This window comes from Balaenoptera borealis (assembly GCF_965194805.1).
Source record: "Balaenoptera borealis genome assembly, chromosome: 5".
NCBI lineage: Eukaryota > Metazoa > Chordata > Mammalia > Artiodactyla > Balaenopteridae > Balaenoptera > Balaenoptera borealis.
In genome coordinates, this window is record NC_138862.1 from 144,232,099 (window position 1) to 144,249,684 (window position 17,586).

General features: G+C 40.1%; 2 protein-coding genes across 11 annotated transcripts in view; both read right to left on the bottom strand.

Annotated features, from left to right (window-relative positions):
* Positions 1-17,586, bottom strand: part of THRB (thyroid hormone receptor beta) — a 384,719-nt gene that overhangs the window by 342,554 nt on the left and 24,579 nt on the right. The gene's annotated exons all lie outside the window — the stretch shown is intronic.
* Positions 1,179-17,586, bottom strand: part of LOC309629102 (uncharacterized protein) — a 37,961-nt gene continuing 21,553 nt past the window's right edge. Inside the window, exon 2 of one of the 2 annotated variants that reach the window (XM_082392838.1) lies at positions 1,179-2,360. The gene's annotated coding sequence lies outside the window, so the exon portion shown is untranslated. Of the gene's footprint in view, positions 4,634-17,586 lie in introns of both variants that reach the window. The other variant, XM_082392837.1, reaches the window with a different exon arrangement.

Sequence of the window (17,586 nt, forward strand, 5' to 3'; positions counted from 1 at the left end):
CTTCCTCCCCTGGTTGGTCTATCTGATCCTCTGAATGTCCCAGGCTACTTTCCTGACCCCTCAGCCTAAAATAGGTCTCCACATTACTCTCTCTTAGCACCCTCTTCTTTTCCTTCATAGCAACCTTAAAATTTGTAACTCTACATTCGTGTTTTTACTTGTTTATTGCTTGTAAGCCCCAAGAGGCACAATCAAGGTCTGTTTTATCCACCACCTTACTCCCTGCCCCTACCCCAGAACCTGGAATATAAACAGTGCAATTATTTGTTCAGTGAATAAATTAATCCTGGGGTATCTCTTTTAAAGACTTCTACAAGTTAACTGAAGAGGGCACTTAAATAATTAACATCATTGATTCTTAAAAAGAAAATACATATGTATGTATGTATGTATTATATATTTTTATTTCCAACATGTGAAAAGAATATTAAACCAAATATTCAATCTTTGGAGAAGACAAAGAAGGAAACAATAAAAGGAAATCTCTAAAGAATTATTTTTTTAAAGTCTTACAGTATATCTAGGTTTTTAAAAAGTTCTTGTGTTGGGATGACTATCAATCCCAATAAGATGAGGATCAAACTCTCAACTGTTCATATTTAATCCCGATACACAGTGGTGTTCCATAAATATCTATTAATGATAAGCGATGGGCGATTTCGATGACATATCTTTTGAGCACGTATTTCTCTTCGTAACTTAGTTAGAGACTGATTTTCCCACAGGTGCCAAATCTCTTATCAGGAAACAGCGAACCATCCATTGCACATGATTTTCTACGGTTCTGCTGTGTCACAGATGTTTTAGGAATAAAGACAGATTCTTCATGTCTCCGTACAATAGGTAATTATTTGGCTTGAGATTAAGGTACCTGTTCTTTAGGATTCCAATACTTCTAAAAAAAGAAAATGAATGCATTCAAAAAATGGAATATGAAGTGTGAGAAAAACTACAAATCATGTATCTGATAAGGGAGTTGTATCTAGAATACACGAAGAATTCAATAATAAGAAGGCAACACGATTTAAAAATACACAAAGAATATGAGGACATTTCTCCAAAATAAATACACAATAGCCAATAAATAATAGCCAATAAAGCCAATAAAATAGCCAATAAACACATGAAAAGATGCTCAACATCCTTGGCCACAAGGGAAATGCAAACCTAAAACCACAACAAGAAATCACTTCATATCCATTAGAATAGTAATAACCCAGAAAAAAAGAGGAAAATATTCATTGTTGGAGAGGATGTAGAGAAACTGGAATCCTTATACACTGCTGAGGGGAATGTAAAATAGTGTAGTATGTTAAAAAACAGTCTGGCAGTTCCTCAAAATGTTAAATATGAAGTTACCATATGACAAAGCAATTTTACTCCTAGGTATATACGTAAGAGAAATGAAAACATATGTCCACACAAAAACTTGCACACAAATATTCACAGCAGCACTATGAATCATAGCCAAAGCTGGAGCAATCCAAACATTCATCAACTGATGAATGGAAAATAAAGTGTGGTATACCCATGTAATGGAATATTATTCAGCAGTAAAAAGAAATGAAGTACTGACACATGCTACAACATGAATAAACCTTGAAAATGTTAAGTGACAAAAAGCCAGCCACAAAAGACCACACGTTGTATGATTCCATAGATATGAAATGCCCACAATAGGCAAATTCATAGAGACTGAAAGAAGATCCGTGGTTGCCTAAGGCTGGGGAGAGAATGAGGCACCAGTGGTAATCAGTACCAGGTTTCTTTTGGAGGTGATACGAATGATCTAAAATTAGATGGTGATGGTTACATAACTCTATGAAGAATTTCAGTTCACTTGAAATGAGTGAATTGCATTGGTATGTGAATTATATCTCAGTATAGCTGTTATAAAACGGATGGAATACAGTTTTTACAACACTTTAAAACTGGACCTATGCTTGGCATTTACAAGGGTGGGTGTGGCTTAACTAAAGAGTATCTATAAATTACTTTCAAGCACGGTAATGAATTTTAGATGAAACTTCCCCATATAGAATTCATGGGCTCCCTCGCTTCTCATAATTCCTAGTCTCGTATCTTTGTCCTTGTTGAGAGACAGACTTGAAATCACAGGGCCAGGTTTCTAGAATGCTAAAGTGGGACAACAGGAAGAGATGATGACTTTAGAGGAAGGAAGCTAAGATCCAGAGAGAGTAAATACCTTTTCCAAGATCATAAAGATAAGAAGAAGGAGAATCAGAGCTTTCCAGACCAAAGCTGTATTTTTATTTTTCAGCGGCACCATACAGAATGGAGAGTCGTGAGTGGCATTTTCCAAAGTGGCCCCAGCCCAAAGGTTTACACAACCGAGTCTCCTGCATGGAAAGGAAATTCCATTCAAAGTATGAGAAGGGCAAGGATGAGGCTTACACAGTGCTCTTGGCCTCTTGAGTTCATTCCCTCAATATGCATTGACTGAGTGCTTGGCCATGCACCATGGCACTAAAGACGTACATATGTTTTGAAGACGGCAGAAACTAAGAAGCTTAGATTTGGGTCTCTAACATCAAGAGTTAGGCCTTGGGCTTCCCTGGTGGCGCAGTGGTTGAGAATCTGCCTGCTAATGCAGGGGACACGGGTTCGAGCCCTGGTCTGGGAGGATCCCACATGCCGCGGAGCAACTAGGCCCGTGCACCACAACTACTGAGCCTGCGCTCTAGAGCCCACAAGCCACAAGTACTGAACTCGCATGCCACAACTACTGAGCCTGCACGTCTGGAGCCTGTGCTCCGCAACAAGAGAGGTCGCGATAGTGAGAGGCCCGCACACCGCGATGAAGAGTGGCCCCCACCTGCCGCAACTAGAGAAAGCCCTCGCACAGAAACGAAGACCCAACACAGCCATAAATAAATAAATAAATAAATAAATAATTTAAAAAAAAAAAAGGTTCCACAACACCAACTCCAATTAACCGAAATGTCACAGACATTTACTCATCATTCCTGGGGTTTAAAAAAAAAGAGTTAGGCCTTCATTGACATTGGGCTCCTGGGCTGGTCACCTCCATTACTCAGGTCCCAAGTAGAGATGGAGGCAAATGGGGTGTTCAAACTGACTTTGAACCCTCTCTTCAACCTACTCAGCAAAACCCTTCTGTTCCCATGTTCTCTTCTTCCTCACACCCTTGCTTTTGAGCCACCGAGAGATCTCACCCAGCTGGGGGCTTCCGTGACACCACGTGCTCTTCCGCGTGTGAGGAACGTGAACTCAGAAATGATTTGGTTTCTCAGTGTTGTTGAGAGTTGATGACGCAGCGTAACTTCAGTTAAATCATTACTCATGATTCAATTTAAACACTGGTATGAACACAATACTTCAAAAAAATAATCAGACCAGTCAGTCCGTTTAGATAAGAATTTTGACCCCAAAAGTTAATTTTTTACTTCTATATTCCTCTGCTACCTACCCCTTGCAATTTTCCTCTATTTCAGAGAGTCTGAACTGCCTAACAGAAGTCTGGCTCCCTTCCAAGGGTATATTTTATTAACAGGCCATGAAGAGAACTGTATTCTGAGAGTCAATGAAATACAGGATTGATTTTTACTCTTCCATTTTGTCTGGCTGATGGGGAGAAATGGCCGTGCTAGGCCTGGGCTGGTTTAAGTGGGCTGGAGAACTCGGGGATACTGTTTTGACATCACTATTACCGCTCCACTCTCTGAAATATATTTTTAAAGCATTTTATCAGCAGCTTCACTGAATTTCTCTGCAAACTATTATCTTCTCACATAAGTCAGTAAGAAAGAAAGCACGCGGTCCTTTTAGACTCTCAGAGCAAGTCATTTAAAAATAAGTTGAAAGAATTTTTGAAGCTTATAGGAATATATTCATTCCATCTGTTTTGGTTGTCACTGGATAGAAACCGTCTTCAAAGTAAACCAGGTTCCTCTCCACTTTGTGGGACTATGAAACAGAGGTCTGTGCATGGTAGTGATACACATGTTCAACTGTGTTCCTCTCATTCGGTAACCAGTTTGTATACTATCCAGGTTTATTTCATAAGTCTCTTTCAGAGTTTTTATCCATTTGGCCACTAGGCAGAGAGTAAAGGGGCGAAGGTGGTGAATTGTGAATCCATCTAACTTCTGATTTGTTTGTCATTCTAGAAGTAGTTTTGGGGAAAAGAGGATGAAATTAATACAAATTGTGGAGTTTGGTGTTTTGGTGTTACAAATTGGTAAATCTCTCCTAATTGTGGGATTAGCTAGGCTTTATTGGACTACACACCGTTTGGATGAAAGTGAGGGAGGGAGAGAAGGAAGTCTTGGGGGAAAGGAGCTTTCTGGCCTCACACTCCTCTAAGCCAGTGGGTTGGGTTTCCCGGTGAGGACACTGCCTTTAGAGAAAAGTTGGGTCCATTTGGGAGCTACACGAACTCTTCAGAGTCATAATGGTGGCAACTCTTCAGTCATTGCTTCACTGTTTTACAGCAGAGCTTGGCAGACGTTAACGAATCCCTGGGGCATCTCGTCGAATGCAGATTCTGGTCCAGCAGGTCTAGGTTGGGGGCCTCAGATGCTGCATTTCTAACAAGCTCCCAGGGCTGACTGCAGGGCTGGACCAGGGCCCACATCTGAAGAGTGAGGTGCTAAAGAAATGGAGTAAGATATAAGAAAAGAAAACACTTTGAGGCTAAATGACAGTAGTCATTCTGGGCTGATGATACCTGCTGGACAATTTATTTCGGGCTCAATTTTTTGTTCCTAAAAGAGGAAGCAGCTGTGCCTGGCTGATTGCTTTGGAACTCTGGTCAGCTGGCTTCGCAGGCTCCAGACCCTGCAAGTTTGACAGAAGACTGAAGTTATGGTCTGTAGTGTACATTTAATTGTCTTTGGGCATTAAAAAAAGGACCTTCCTTCTCCCCAACTGCAATCTCATTGCCTCTCGGTGAGTTAAACATTTTCAACCCTTTCAGGCCCCTCGGTAGGGTACTAGTTCATGCATCGGCAGCTAATAACGTAGCTCTTACTTTAAATTTCCTCCGTCAAACCTATTATAAATGGTAAAATCGACTGAGTCAAGAGTCCCCTCCTTCCCTCACAGTGCAGTAAATCTCGTTATCGGTAGCCTGAAAGAATGAATGAACACCCAACTGATGACTGAGGAGTGATTTAAGCCCTGGGAGAATCAGACTCACATTGTTCAAAAACAAAGACCCAACTCCAAACCCACAGTAACATCACAAGAAAGATGTTGTTTAGGTAGAGCCTCAAATGCCCATGCAGCATGGCCTTTAATCCTCAAATATGTTACGTATTATACATATTCTAAAGAGAGAAGAATTCCTGTACCTAGTTTTTATATAAGTACTTATCATGTAAATATTAATTGAGAATGCATTTATTTGTATTCTTGGAGGCTCAATACCACATTTTACTTTCCAAATACACTTCGGTCAATAGAGCAGAAGAATTAAATTTCAGCCATTCAATTCTAAGAGATCATTTCAAACCACACACATCAGAGTGCCTGCCTAACACCTTACCCTCTGTCCCTACGACTTTGCTCCCGCTTCCCCTAAATTTAAAGAGATTTCATTTAGCACGTCTTCTTAGTGACATTTTAGAATGTATTACATGGTGCATTCTGTCACTTGCACAGCAAAACAAAAAAGTCAAAACGACAGGCTTATCCACCTGTGATTTACCTACTTAAAATTAAGCTGAAGTTACTATTTCTTTTCTTGTTTTCTATCACACTAAGAAAATGAATCCACTGGTTTAAATTCTAAAGCTAACATCGTTAGGAGCATCAGAGAGTTCAGAGATGATCAGAAAAATTGCACCGAAAAACAATCTACTCTCAATTATATGCATTAATGATGGGAGTAGTGACACAAAAAATGTTTAAACCACTGTGTTGGTTTTATAATGTTCAGGATTTTGGGGGGGGGGGCACTAGATTCCTTTTTATCTTCCTAACATGTTGTACAGACTAATATTTAAATAGTTTGCCTTTGTTCCTTTAACCTACGCTAATTGAATGAGCAGGGCAAACATGAAGGTTTTACTTCATATTTCACTAAATAATTGTTGGATATCTTCAGAGTTAATTATCTGGCTGTGAAATAATATCTCAGGAACTATGCTGTAGTAATGATTCAGTGTCATTACTAAAATGTTTAGGGGTCTCATCTTGAACTGGCTGGTTCCAGAAAAAAATAAGGAACAGGTACAGCATGTAACAAGTGCTTCCTGCCATCTTTGTTTCCATTTACATAGTCAGTCTCAGCAAAAATGCCATGATTTTAGTTGATAAGCACTCTAGGTATTCCTCTTACAGGGTTATTTGTATTTTAGCAAAAGATTCCAGAAGATTGAAAAATTGTAATGACTCAAAGGATACCACTCAAATGTGGGAGTCTTCAAGCTAGAAACTATATCTCTTGAAATTTGACTTTTAATTTTGCATATTTTTTCAAATAGACCATTTTCCAGGCAATAGTACAGATTCTCAAATGGTTCTACAGTTCCCCAAAGGTTAAGAACCACTGCTAACAAAGGCATTTAAATCATCAAGAAAAAACAGTAATTCCTCCAAATTGCCTTGGAGAGAGGTTGACCCCAATCTTGGATTTTGGAGTGAAGCAGGCCTGGGTTCAAGTCTGCTTTCCACCATTCATTCACTGTGCCACCTCAGGCAAGTTACTTAACCTCTCTGAGCTACAGCTCCTTTCTCTATAAAGTGGGGATAAAACAAGTGCCTACCTCATTGGGCCTTGTGAAGACTGAGTGTAATGTTTGTAAAGAGCTCGGCACATAGCTACCACACTGTGTACTCTCAAGAAGTAGGAGCTGTTCCTATGATTACTATTACTATTGTTTGTTTTATTAGCTTTAAAAAATACACTGTGAAGACAGAGGCTTTATCTACCAAGTAATAAGGCATATTATCCTAACCCTTCTTGCAGTTGGCTAATAAAACAGACATGTGGCTAATTAACAATGATGAAGTCATCTTAGACCAAGTCAGAGCTAAATAGATTTGTTCTCTAAAGTGATCTGATTTTATTTACTTTAACTAAAGGATATCTAATGTAGTGACATGAAATAACTTCGGGTTTTAATGATTCACCAGCCTTCCAGGAATTTCCTAAATTATAGAACGACTATGATTTCTATGCTCGTGCATTTCCAGACAGCATGCGAAATAAGCAAAGATTTATATTCAGCTGTGTTCAAGACAAACTCTTCGTGTTGAAGAACTGGTACCTTCTCAAATGGCCATGAATGGGACTTAGATGTTATGGTACATCTATAGCACAGATTGCCATGCAACTATTAAAAATAATTTTAAGGAATAATGTTCAATGACATGGAATAAATGCATCATATATTAAGCCAAAAAAAAAAAAAAGTGCACAAAATCATGGGAAGCCTGATCCCATTTTTGTACAAAGATGGCACACAAAAATGCCTGGAAGAAAATACACCAGCATTTCAATGGTGTGTCGCAAGAGGAGAGGTGAGCTTCTACAAAGAGCATTTATTACTTTTGTGATCAGATAATAAAAGATACTAAAAATGAAAGGTTACACATTAAAAACTTGTCAGCAGTGTGATATCCCAGAAAGGGTCCTAGATGCCAAGTACTTGGGTTCAAAGGCCAAGACACAGGCATATTAAAATGATAACTGGGGCTCCCCTGGTGGTGCAGTGGTTAAGAATCCGCCTGCCAATGCAGGGGACACTGGTTCGGGCCCGGACCCACATGCCGCGGAGCAACTAAGCCCGGGCGCCACAACTACTGAGCCTGCGCTCTAGAGCCCATGAGCCACAACTACTGAACCTACCCGCCTAGAGCCTGTGCTCCACAACAAGAGAAGCCACCGCAGTGAGAAGCCTGCGCACCACAACGAAGAGTAGCCCCCTCTCGCCGCAACTAGAGAGAGCCCGTGCACAGCAACGAAGACCCAACGCAGCCAAAAATAAAAATAAATAAAATAAATAAATTTATAAATAAATAAAAATAAAATGATAACCTTAGACAAATTACCTCCCCATTTGGGGGCCAAATATTGCTCCTTGAAATTGAGAAGGTTTGAATAAATAATCTCTCTGTCTCTTTCCAGTCTAACATTCTAGCATTCTGGATACGGGGCCACGTGTTGCAGAAAAACTTTTTTGTTTCTCAGGCTAGCCCACAAATGCTAAGTGGTGTCACACAGTGACACTGGGATGGAGTCCTCTTATTTTTAACATTTCCTGTATTATTGATTTTTTAAATAAAAAGCATGTTATTCCTTTGATAATTAAAAAAGATAAAAGGAAAAAAATTATTTGAAATGGGTCAGGGGCTCAGCATAAATATAGACTCACAAACCAGCTGAACAATTTGGTACATATTGTACCTTTAAAATGGGTTAACATTTTATTTGACCTAAACAAATCAATCCAAAAAAAAAAAAAAACAACCACACAATTGAGAGCCATAGTCCCGGAATAAATGACTCAAGTCAAATAGAATAGACTCTTGTTATGAGAAGTAGATGGTTTTCTTGAGAAAATTCTCAGATGTGAAGTCCTTTGAAATAAATAGAACTATCCCCTGCCGCATTTTGAGAGCAAGGTATCCGTAAGATCACACCCTGATCCAAACTATTAAATGTCAGGAAAATACCTATGTGATTAAAATTGTTTTACAGTAATAAGTAGCAAGGAAATCAGATTACCTGAAGCCTCAAAACCCAAACAGAACAAAGCACGTTTTAAACTGCTACTTTTGGCCCCGTGTCTAAAACAAATGCACTGAAGCCCACTTTCCAGGAGCCCTGCAAAATAGAGAGGGGGAGAACATTCTTCTTTCCTCCTGCTCAGATTCTTCCCCTGGAGCTAGTGGGCTCCTCGGCTGCCAATGAGAAGTTTCCTCGAGGTGCTTTTTAAAGGGCATTGAAAGGCAGCGGCGGTGACCCAGAAGCCTGGGAAAAACACCCAGTTTCTCAGGCTACCAGCCCCACCCCCTTCTGGGCAAGGCACCCAGCTGAGTGGAGCTTGTCCCCAAAGCTGATCTGCTTCTGTGCATGAGCAAGAACCATTTTCCACCCACGCCGTGTAACCCCGCTCCTGTCCCGGCGGTAGGGTTTCACAACCTGACTTCTCTCCTGGACAGAGGGGGAGACTCAACCCCAGGATCCACTGGGGCTCAGCTCTTGACAAAGAGATTGCTTTGGCCTGATTTGTAAGAACGTGGGCTCTTTTCTGTAGCAAGGGCTGGTGAGAGGGGAGGAAGAAGTATCTGAAACCTTAACAGAATGTTAAACGGATTAAGATTTCTGCATAACTTTGTTAGCAGAAAAAGTGTTTGAAGGAGGTGGGAAAGGGCTCCCTTCACACCATCTCATTTTAAAATTTGATAATAATCTTTACAGACCTGCTGATACTCTCTTTTAAAAGACACAGGTAACTATGTTACTGCTACATGAAGTGAGTTTAAAAATAAAATATGCTACACACTACTATATATAAAATAGGTAACCAACAGGGACCTACTGTATAGCACAGGGAACTCTGCTCAATGCTCTGTAATGGCCTACATGGGAAAAGAATCTCAAAAAGAGTGGACAGATGTATATGTATAACTGAGCCACTTTGCTGTACACCTGAAACTCACACAACATTGTAAATCAACTATACTCCAATAAAAGTTATTTTAAAAAATAAAAATAAAATATGCTGCTTGGATAATTTTCAGTGTGATTAGAAGTAGATCCAAAAATATACTTGATTTGGGCCTAGAGTCTCATTGTAGACAAACTACTTCCCAAGAAGTAGACAGACAGACTCGGAAGCTGGCACTCAGCAAGCATTGCCGACAATTTGCCAAGTACTGATGAACACCCATGGATGCAGAACTACTCAGGTAGGTTACGTTCGGAGGTCACATTGCCACCACATTAGGACACTGATAAAGTAATCTGTGAAATAGTATCTTTTATGGAAGAGTTGTTGACACTTTAAAAACGTCTAAGAACACCCTTAAGATATGGTTGCATAAACTTGGTAAACATGGTGCCTTTGACACAAATGCACACACAAAGATAAATCCAGGTCATTAAATTTTGGCCAAATATATCCAGAGAAAAACATAGTTCGAAAAGAAACATGCACCCATATGTTCACAGGAGCACTATTCACAATAGCCAGGGCATGGAAACCCCTAAATGTCTATCCACAGAGGAATGGATAAAGAAGATGTGGTACATATATACAATGGAATATTACACAGCCATAAAAAAGAATGAAATAATGCCATTTGCAGCAACATGAATGGACCTGGAGATTATCATACTAAGTGAAGTAAGTCAGACGGAGAAAGACAAGTATCATATAATATCACTTATATGCGGAATCTAAAAAAAATGATACAAATGCAGCAAAGGAAAACATAAACAAGACGAAAAGACAACCCTCAGAATGGGAGAAAATATTTGCAAATGAAGCAACTGACAAAGGATTAATCTCCAAAATTTACAAGCAGCTCAGGCAGCTCAATATCAAAAAAACAAAGAACCCAATCCAAAAATGGGCAGAAGACCTAAATAGACATTTCTCCAAAGAAGACATACAGACTGCCAACAAACACATGAAAGGATGCTCAACGTCACTAATCATTAGAGAAATGCAAATCAAAACTACAATGAGGTATCGCCTCACACTGGTCAGAATGGCCATCATCAAAAAATCTACAAACAATAAATGCTGGAGAGGGTGTGGAGAAAAGGGAACCCTCTTGCACTGTTGGTGGGAATGTAAATTGATACAGCCACTATGGAGAACAGTAAGGAGGTTCCTTAAAAAACTAAAAATAGAACTACCATATGACCCAGCAATCCCACTACTGGGCATATACCCTGAGAAAACCATAATTCAAAAAGAGTCATGAAAAAAAAAAAAAAAAAAAGAGTCATGTACCACAATGTTCATTGCAGCTCTGTTTACAATAGCCAGGACATGGAAGCAACCTAAGTGTCCATCAACACTTATGAATGGATAAAGAAGATGTGGCACATATATACAATGGAATATTACTCAGCCATAAAAAGAAACGAAACTGAGTTATTTGTAGTGAGGTGGGTGGACCTAGAGTCTGTCATACAGAGTGAAGTAAGTCAGAAAGAGAAAAACAAATACCGTATGCTAACACATATATATGGAATCTTAAAAAAAAAAAAGGTTCTGAGGAACCTAGGGGCAGAACAGGAATAAAGATGAAGACATAGAGAATGGACTTGAGGACATGCGGAGGGGGAAGGGTAAGCTGGGATGAAGTGAGAGAGTGGCATGGACATATATACACTACCAAATGTCAAATAGATAGCTAGTGGGAAGCAGCCGCATAGCACAGGGAGATCAGCTTGGTGCTTTGTGACCACCTAGAGGGGTGAGATAGGGAGGGTGGGAGGGAGACGCAAGAGGGAGGGGATATGGGGATATATGTATACGTATAGCTGATTAACTTTGTTATACAGCAGCAACTAACACACCACTGTAAAGCAATTATACTCCAATAAAGATGTTAAAAAAAAATGATACAAACGAACTTATTTACAAAACAGAAACAGACTCACAGACTTAGAGAATGAATTTATGGTTACCAGTGGGGAGGGTAGGGGGAAGAGGTAGATTAGGAGTTTGGGATTCACATGTACACACTCTTATATTTAAAATAAAATGCCTTTCCATGAAAAAAAAAATAGAACAATTGGCAGAGACGGAAAAAATAAAAAAATTAAAAATAAAAATAAATAAATTTTGGCAGAAATGATCAATGGTGATGACATACTCTTTTATTAAGTCTCACCTTAATATTTTAATTTACTTACTATAATATTGTTACTTTAACTTTAATTCATATGTACCTGATATATCTATTTCCATCTCATTACACTCAAATTTTTTGAGCTACTCTGCTTCAGGTAGTATGTCTGTAAACAGTGTATAGTTGGAGCTCATATTTTTATGCAATCTTTCAATCTTTGTCTTCAAACTGGAGAGTTCAGTTCATTTACCTTTATTGTGGTTAAATATATATTTGGGCCTATTTCAATTGTTTTATTTTTTGTTGTTGCTTTCTGTTGGCCATACTTCTTCCTTGGTACTTTTTTTCCTTCTCTCCTGCTATCTATTGAATTGATTGAATTTTCTTTATTCCCCTCCACTGGTTTGGATGTTATTCTATTTCTACAGAGGTCATCCCCAAATTTGTATACCAACCAAAATCTAAAGAAAATCATTATCTCTATCTTTCTCTAAAGTCATACAAGGACTGTGGAAGATATTATTTCCACTTCCTCTTCACCCATGCCATTATGGTGCAATAGCTAAGTACTATATTATTTTTTACAGACACTCATCAAAAATTGTTACTATTACTGTTGTTGCTGTTGTTTTAACAACAGTGCTTATTTAGATTTCCCATTATGTTTACCAGTTTCTTTGCTCACTGTTTTTCCTTGCAACCTACACTTTTTTCTTGGTTCAATTCTCTTCTTGTTCAAGTATATCTTTTAGTAGTTCTTTCTGCAAGGTTAATTAGCCCAGTCTTGTTTATCTGTTGTATCTTGTTTATCTTCTTAATTTACCCTCAGTTTTGAGTTCTCCCTTAGCAAGTACAGAATTTGAGGTTGAGGATTTTGCTCAGCATTTTGAAAATCACATTCTGCTGGTACACAGCATCTACTATTGCTGAGAGGAGGTTAGCTGTCTGTGAGACAGTGGTTATGTTGCAAGTAATGTTATCCCCACCCCCTTAATATTTGATTGGCTGCATTCTCATCAGGGTGAGTCTCAGTGTGGATCTGTTTTTAGTTACCCTGTCCAGGACTTAAGAGTTTTCCTTTAGTCTGAACTGCCATCTCCTGTATGCTGGGCGACTTCATCACTGCTATCTTCAAGCTCAGTCATTTTTTTCTTCATCTCTGTTTAGTTCATTCTTACACCAGACATTAAAAAAAGTTTTTTGTTTTTGTTTTTCTCAGATTTATACTTGCACATAGTTTTAAGTATCAAATAGTTTTTTAAAATAAATTTATTTATTTATTTTCATTTTTAAAATTTTTTGCTGCATTGGGTCTTTGTTGCTGCACATGGGCTTTCTCTAGTTGTGGTGAGCGGGGGCTACTCTTCGTTGCAGTGCACAGGCTTCTCATTGTGGTGGCTTCTCTTGTTGCGGAGAATGGGCTCTAGGCACGTGGGCTCAGTAGTTGTGGCACACGGGCTCAGAAGTTGTAGCTCACGGGCTTAGTTGCTCCATGGCATGTGGGATCTTCCTGGACCAGGGCTTGAACCCATGTCCCCTGCACTGACAGGCGGATTCCTAACCACGGCACCACCAGGGAGGTCCCTATCAAATAGTTTCATAAGATTTGTTATGCAAAACTTCCTTCCGAACTCCTCCTCCCATTTCCTCCTCCCTAGAGATAACCACTCTAAGCTCTTTCATTTATTTAAGGAAAAGAAGGCTTTACCTCCACGTTCACAATAACATGACTGTATCACACGACATTTCAGTTCCAGGCAGTACCTATTTATTCCCCATGAGGGAGGATGAGAGTCAGCTCATCTGTCTCTGCGCCCTTGTGCATCCTTCTGAATAGTTTGTTAGTGGGTTCCTTCTGTTCATTTTTCCTGTTTTCTCTTCCCGATATTTCTCTTGTTAAGATGTTGGACTGACTAAACTGATCCTTTATTTATCTTGTTTCTTCTTCTTCTTCTATCTACCATCACCACCTTTTTCTTCTCCTTTCCAGGAGATTTTCTCAACTTTACCTTTTACTTTGAAAACTGATATGATTGGACATAATTCAGGGTACCCTTGACTCAATATCTTAAGTCCTTCTTCTTGGGCTGCTCATATTTCCCAGAAAAATGCTTTTTTTCAAACTACTGCCTGCAGCATGAAGGCCTGGCTGCTAGGATTCTGGAAACCCAGTGAGGTAGGAGGTCTGGGAGTCATGTGTCCAGTGTGCATACATTTATCTAATTCACACAGACACACACACACACACAAACACACACACCCCCCCAAGACTTTGGCGGTCTGACTACTACTAAGTCTTCAAAACAGATCCAGCAGCATCTCCTCTGGGAAATTCTCCATGATCTCCCCAGTAGACACTCAGACTGAGCTAGCTCCCGGAACCCAGACTTTCCCTCTATCTTTGCAGGTATCCCCCTGCCTCTGTAATTGCCTAATTAGACATCTGTCCTCCTCCAGAACCAGCTCTATCCATTTACTTGGCACAGTTACTAGCATGTAATAAACTCAAGAGACTCATGAGTTATTAATTAATTCCAGACTCAGCCCAGTTAAGGGAGCTGCTCATACATGCAGGAGCCAGATGGGAGCTGGGAAAGCACTTCAAGTACGCGCCACTGTCACAGGTCTTTGGCATCAACATTAGTCCTACCCTTAGCTGTGCGACTCCCCAACAAAATAGGGCATCCCAGATAAGCTTTTCCCCTTGGCTGTCTGGTATTCCTTATCATATTTGTACATGTATATCAAGGAAAGCATTCAACCTACTTCTTAGGAGTATAATGAAATATCTCTGAAAATAATCACTATTGCTTTAAAACATGAAGGTTTCAGATACACGCAAAAACCAAACTATATTGTTACTAAGGAAAACTGAGGTATAAGGAAACCAGGCAAGAAATAGCTGCTGGATATAAGAGTACATGTTGTTGGCTTATTTAGAAGGGTTGAAGAGCAACAAGCTACGAGCAGGTGTCTGTGATAACAAGCTATGAGCAGGTGTCACAGATAACCGCCTTATCTGTGACAGGCAGAATCTTTGAGAATCTGCATAAATCTTCCAGTGAGCAAAGGGGAAATAACCAAACCATCTGACAAAGACTGACACTTCAAATGAATGAAGTCAATGTTTTACACAGTTGTAGAATTTTAAAGTCAGAATATCAGTTAGTCCAGTCTCCTCGTCAAGGTGTGGATGCTATCTGTGACTGTCCCTACGGAGGGCCATTTGGGTTCAGAGAAATCCCCCAAAGCTGATGCCCTGGCACCGTTCCTGGACCCCATAACTGACAGGTAGGTTTCAGTACTTCTCAGTCACACTGTGACCCACCCTAACTTTATCCACTGTGCCTACTTTTGAGTATCACAGAAGTCTACACAACAGACACAAGCTAGATGCTCTACAAATACTTTTGACTCTTCAGAACAACCCTATGAGAAAAGGATGGTGTCTATTTCAAAGATGGAGGAACTGAGTCACGAGAAGTTGTGGGTTTCACTAAGGACTCACAGCCATTAAGCACAGAGGAGACAATAGTGGAGAGGCAGTGTCATGTGCTATTTATGAACTTGGACGCCACGTGACTCTGCATCTAAATCCCAGTTCTACCACTCCCTAGCTATGTGACCTTAGGAAAGTTGCTCAACCTCTCTGAACCCACTTCATAACGTGTTTTGTTATGAGGATTAAACGAGCTAATATGCGTAAAGCATTTGGAGCAGTGCCCAGTACTTGGCACCATAGACGTGTCTGTTAAATATGTAAAAGGATGGCAGAATTATGAATCAAATCCAGGTTTATCTGGTTCCAATGTATACACTCTTAACCAAGACGCTTCAGCATGTTAACCTCTCAAGTGTTGGAAGGCAGCTACTACATCCCTGAAGTTTTTCTCTTCTCCATATGCTCTTCTTTCCTCAATGGCCCTTAATATTACCTGGTTGCCAGAATTCTTTCCATCCTTCTGGCTTTTGACCTAACTGAAAGAGTCGGACCCAAAACGGCTTCCATACTTCAGGAGATAACAGTAATCTCCCCAGATCTGAGCAAAGTTGTTCTTCTCAAAATCACCTGGGATCTTGCTCAAGAGGTAACCTCTCCAGCTCCAATCCAGACCAGCTAAATCAGAAACTCTCGGGATGGGCCCAGCAATCTGGATGTCAACAAGCCCTCCAGGCGACAATGATGCAGCTCAAGTTTGGGAGGCATTGTTTTCATGGAACTTATGGCCACAGTGGAAGTTGAGACATCACACTGCTTATAGGCTCATACTAAATTGACGATTAATGGGCTCCTAGAATCTGGGCCTCAAACGTGTATCTAATGTAGTGTTGTGGTTTTAAATCCTCCTTTAAGCCTTCTTGATTTGGACCCACTGTTCCAGCCCCTCAAGGTCTCTAAATCCACGTTCTGTGGTGGGGCATATTGGTTCCCCCCTCCAACTCTGTGACCCCTGAACATTGGATAAGCACATCATTCGTGTCTCTGTGGTGTCACCCTCAGCATCCACCCAGAGCTGGGGCAGAAACCAGAGGTCCCTGGCAGACTTCCTCCTCCGGCCTGACATTAATCCATGAGAACATCCCGTGCCTATGGCTGTTCAACTTGTGAAATTTCCTAACTATTATCAGCCTGCGTATCTCCACTTTGTCCAAGAGGAAACCATGAGAGACTAGCTTTGCTTTAAAACCGTGAATAAAAGCTAAAAAAAAATTCCTAATGAGCAGAGCAGCTTTGGATATTCTTCTTAAGTTTACATTTTGTCTCTTCCTCTTTCTCCCCCAACCAGGAGAAAGTGGCCTGGAAGCAGGCATACCTCAAAACTTTCATGTTAAACTCGGAGCTCTGCTTTCAGTTTCTTTTAATTTTACACTAATAAATTGTTTTCCAGGTATCCCCTCTCTTTACCGTAGTCCTACATGGCAGACTTTTCTTTTTTTAACATTTCTATATACTTGGAAATTGAAACTCAGAGAAGTTAAGCAACTTTTCCTAATGTCATATCAGCTAGTTTAGTGGGGACACCCATATTTATATTCAGGTCTGTCCAAGGTTCATACCTCACCTGCTGTGTTATGTTAACACTATTGTGGCTGAAAATGGCAGGAAAATTAAAGAAGATGTGCATATGATTTTCAAGACCCTCTTAACCCACACTTTATTCCAGAGAATACGAAATTCAATTAACGATGGTCAAAACAACACACATCACAGCCACCGGAAAGGTAACATCTTAAAACATCTACAGGGATCTAGCACTTGGTTCCTTTCTACAAGAATCCTCTAAGGTATGAAGACATATCTGGCCACCGTTCATTTCTTCCTGAAGAATACCAGCCCCTACAAAGGAAAGACAACTGTGCAAGGGGATAGAACACAAAGCCACTTGTCTCCTACTGCTTTCTCTGCCAGCCCTCACAAAGTCAAGTCCTGGACTTGTTGAAGAAAGTGATTCATCTCTCCATGGAAAGAATGCCAACACCAACTGTACAATAGACTTCTTTCTTCATATCCTTAATTCCTGAGGATCTTATAGTCACTTCATGTAATGTAAGCAATTATGAGTTTCCAGGTTTGGTATATAGTTTAGTAATAATGGAAGGAAATGCTACTCAGGTCTTCTCGCAGGCAGATTTCAAGGGAGTCCACAAAGACAAAGACTCAGTTTTACTTGATGAAATAAGAAACACAGGCTCTGTTGACCTTCCAACTTCAATTTTGCACTGTCGTGCCCTCTTTCCCAAATTTTCTATCCTCCTAGCTTGGCAGACCCAACAGAAGCTCGG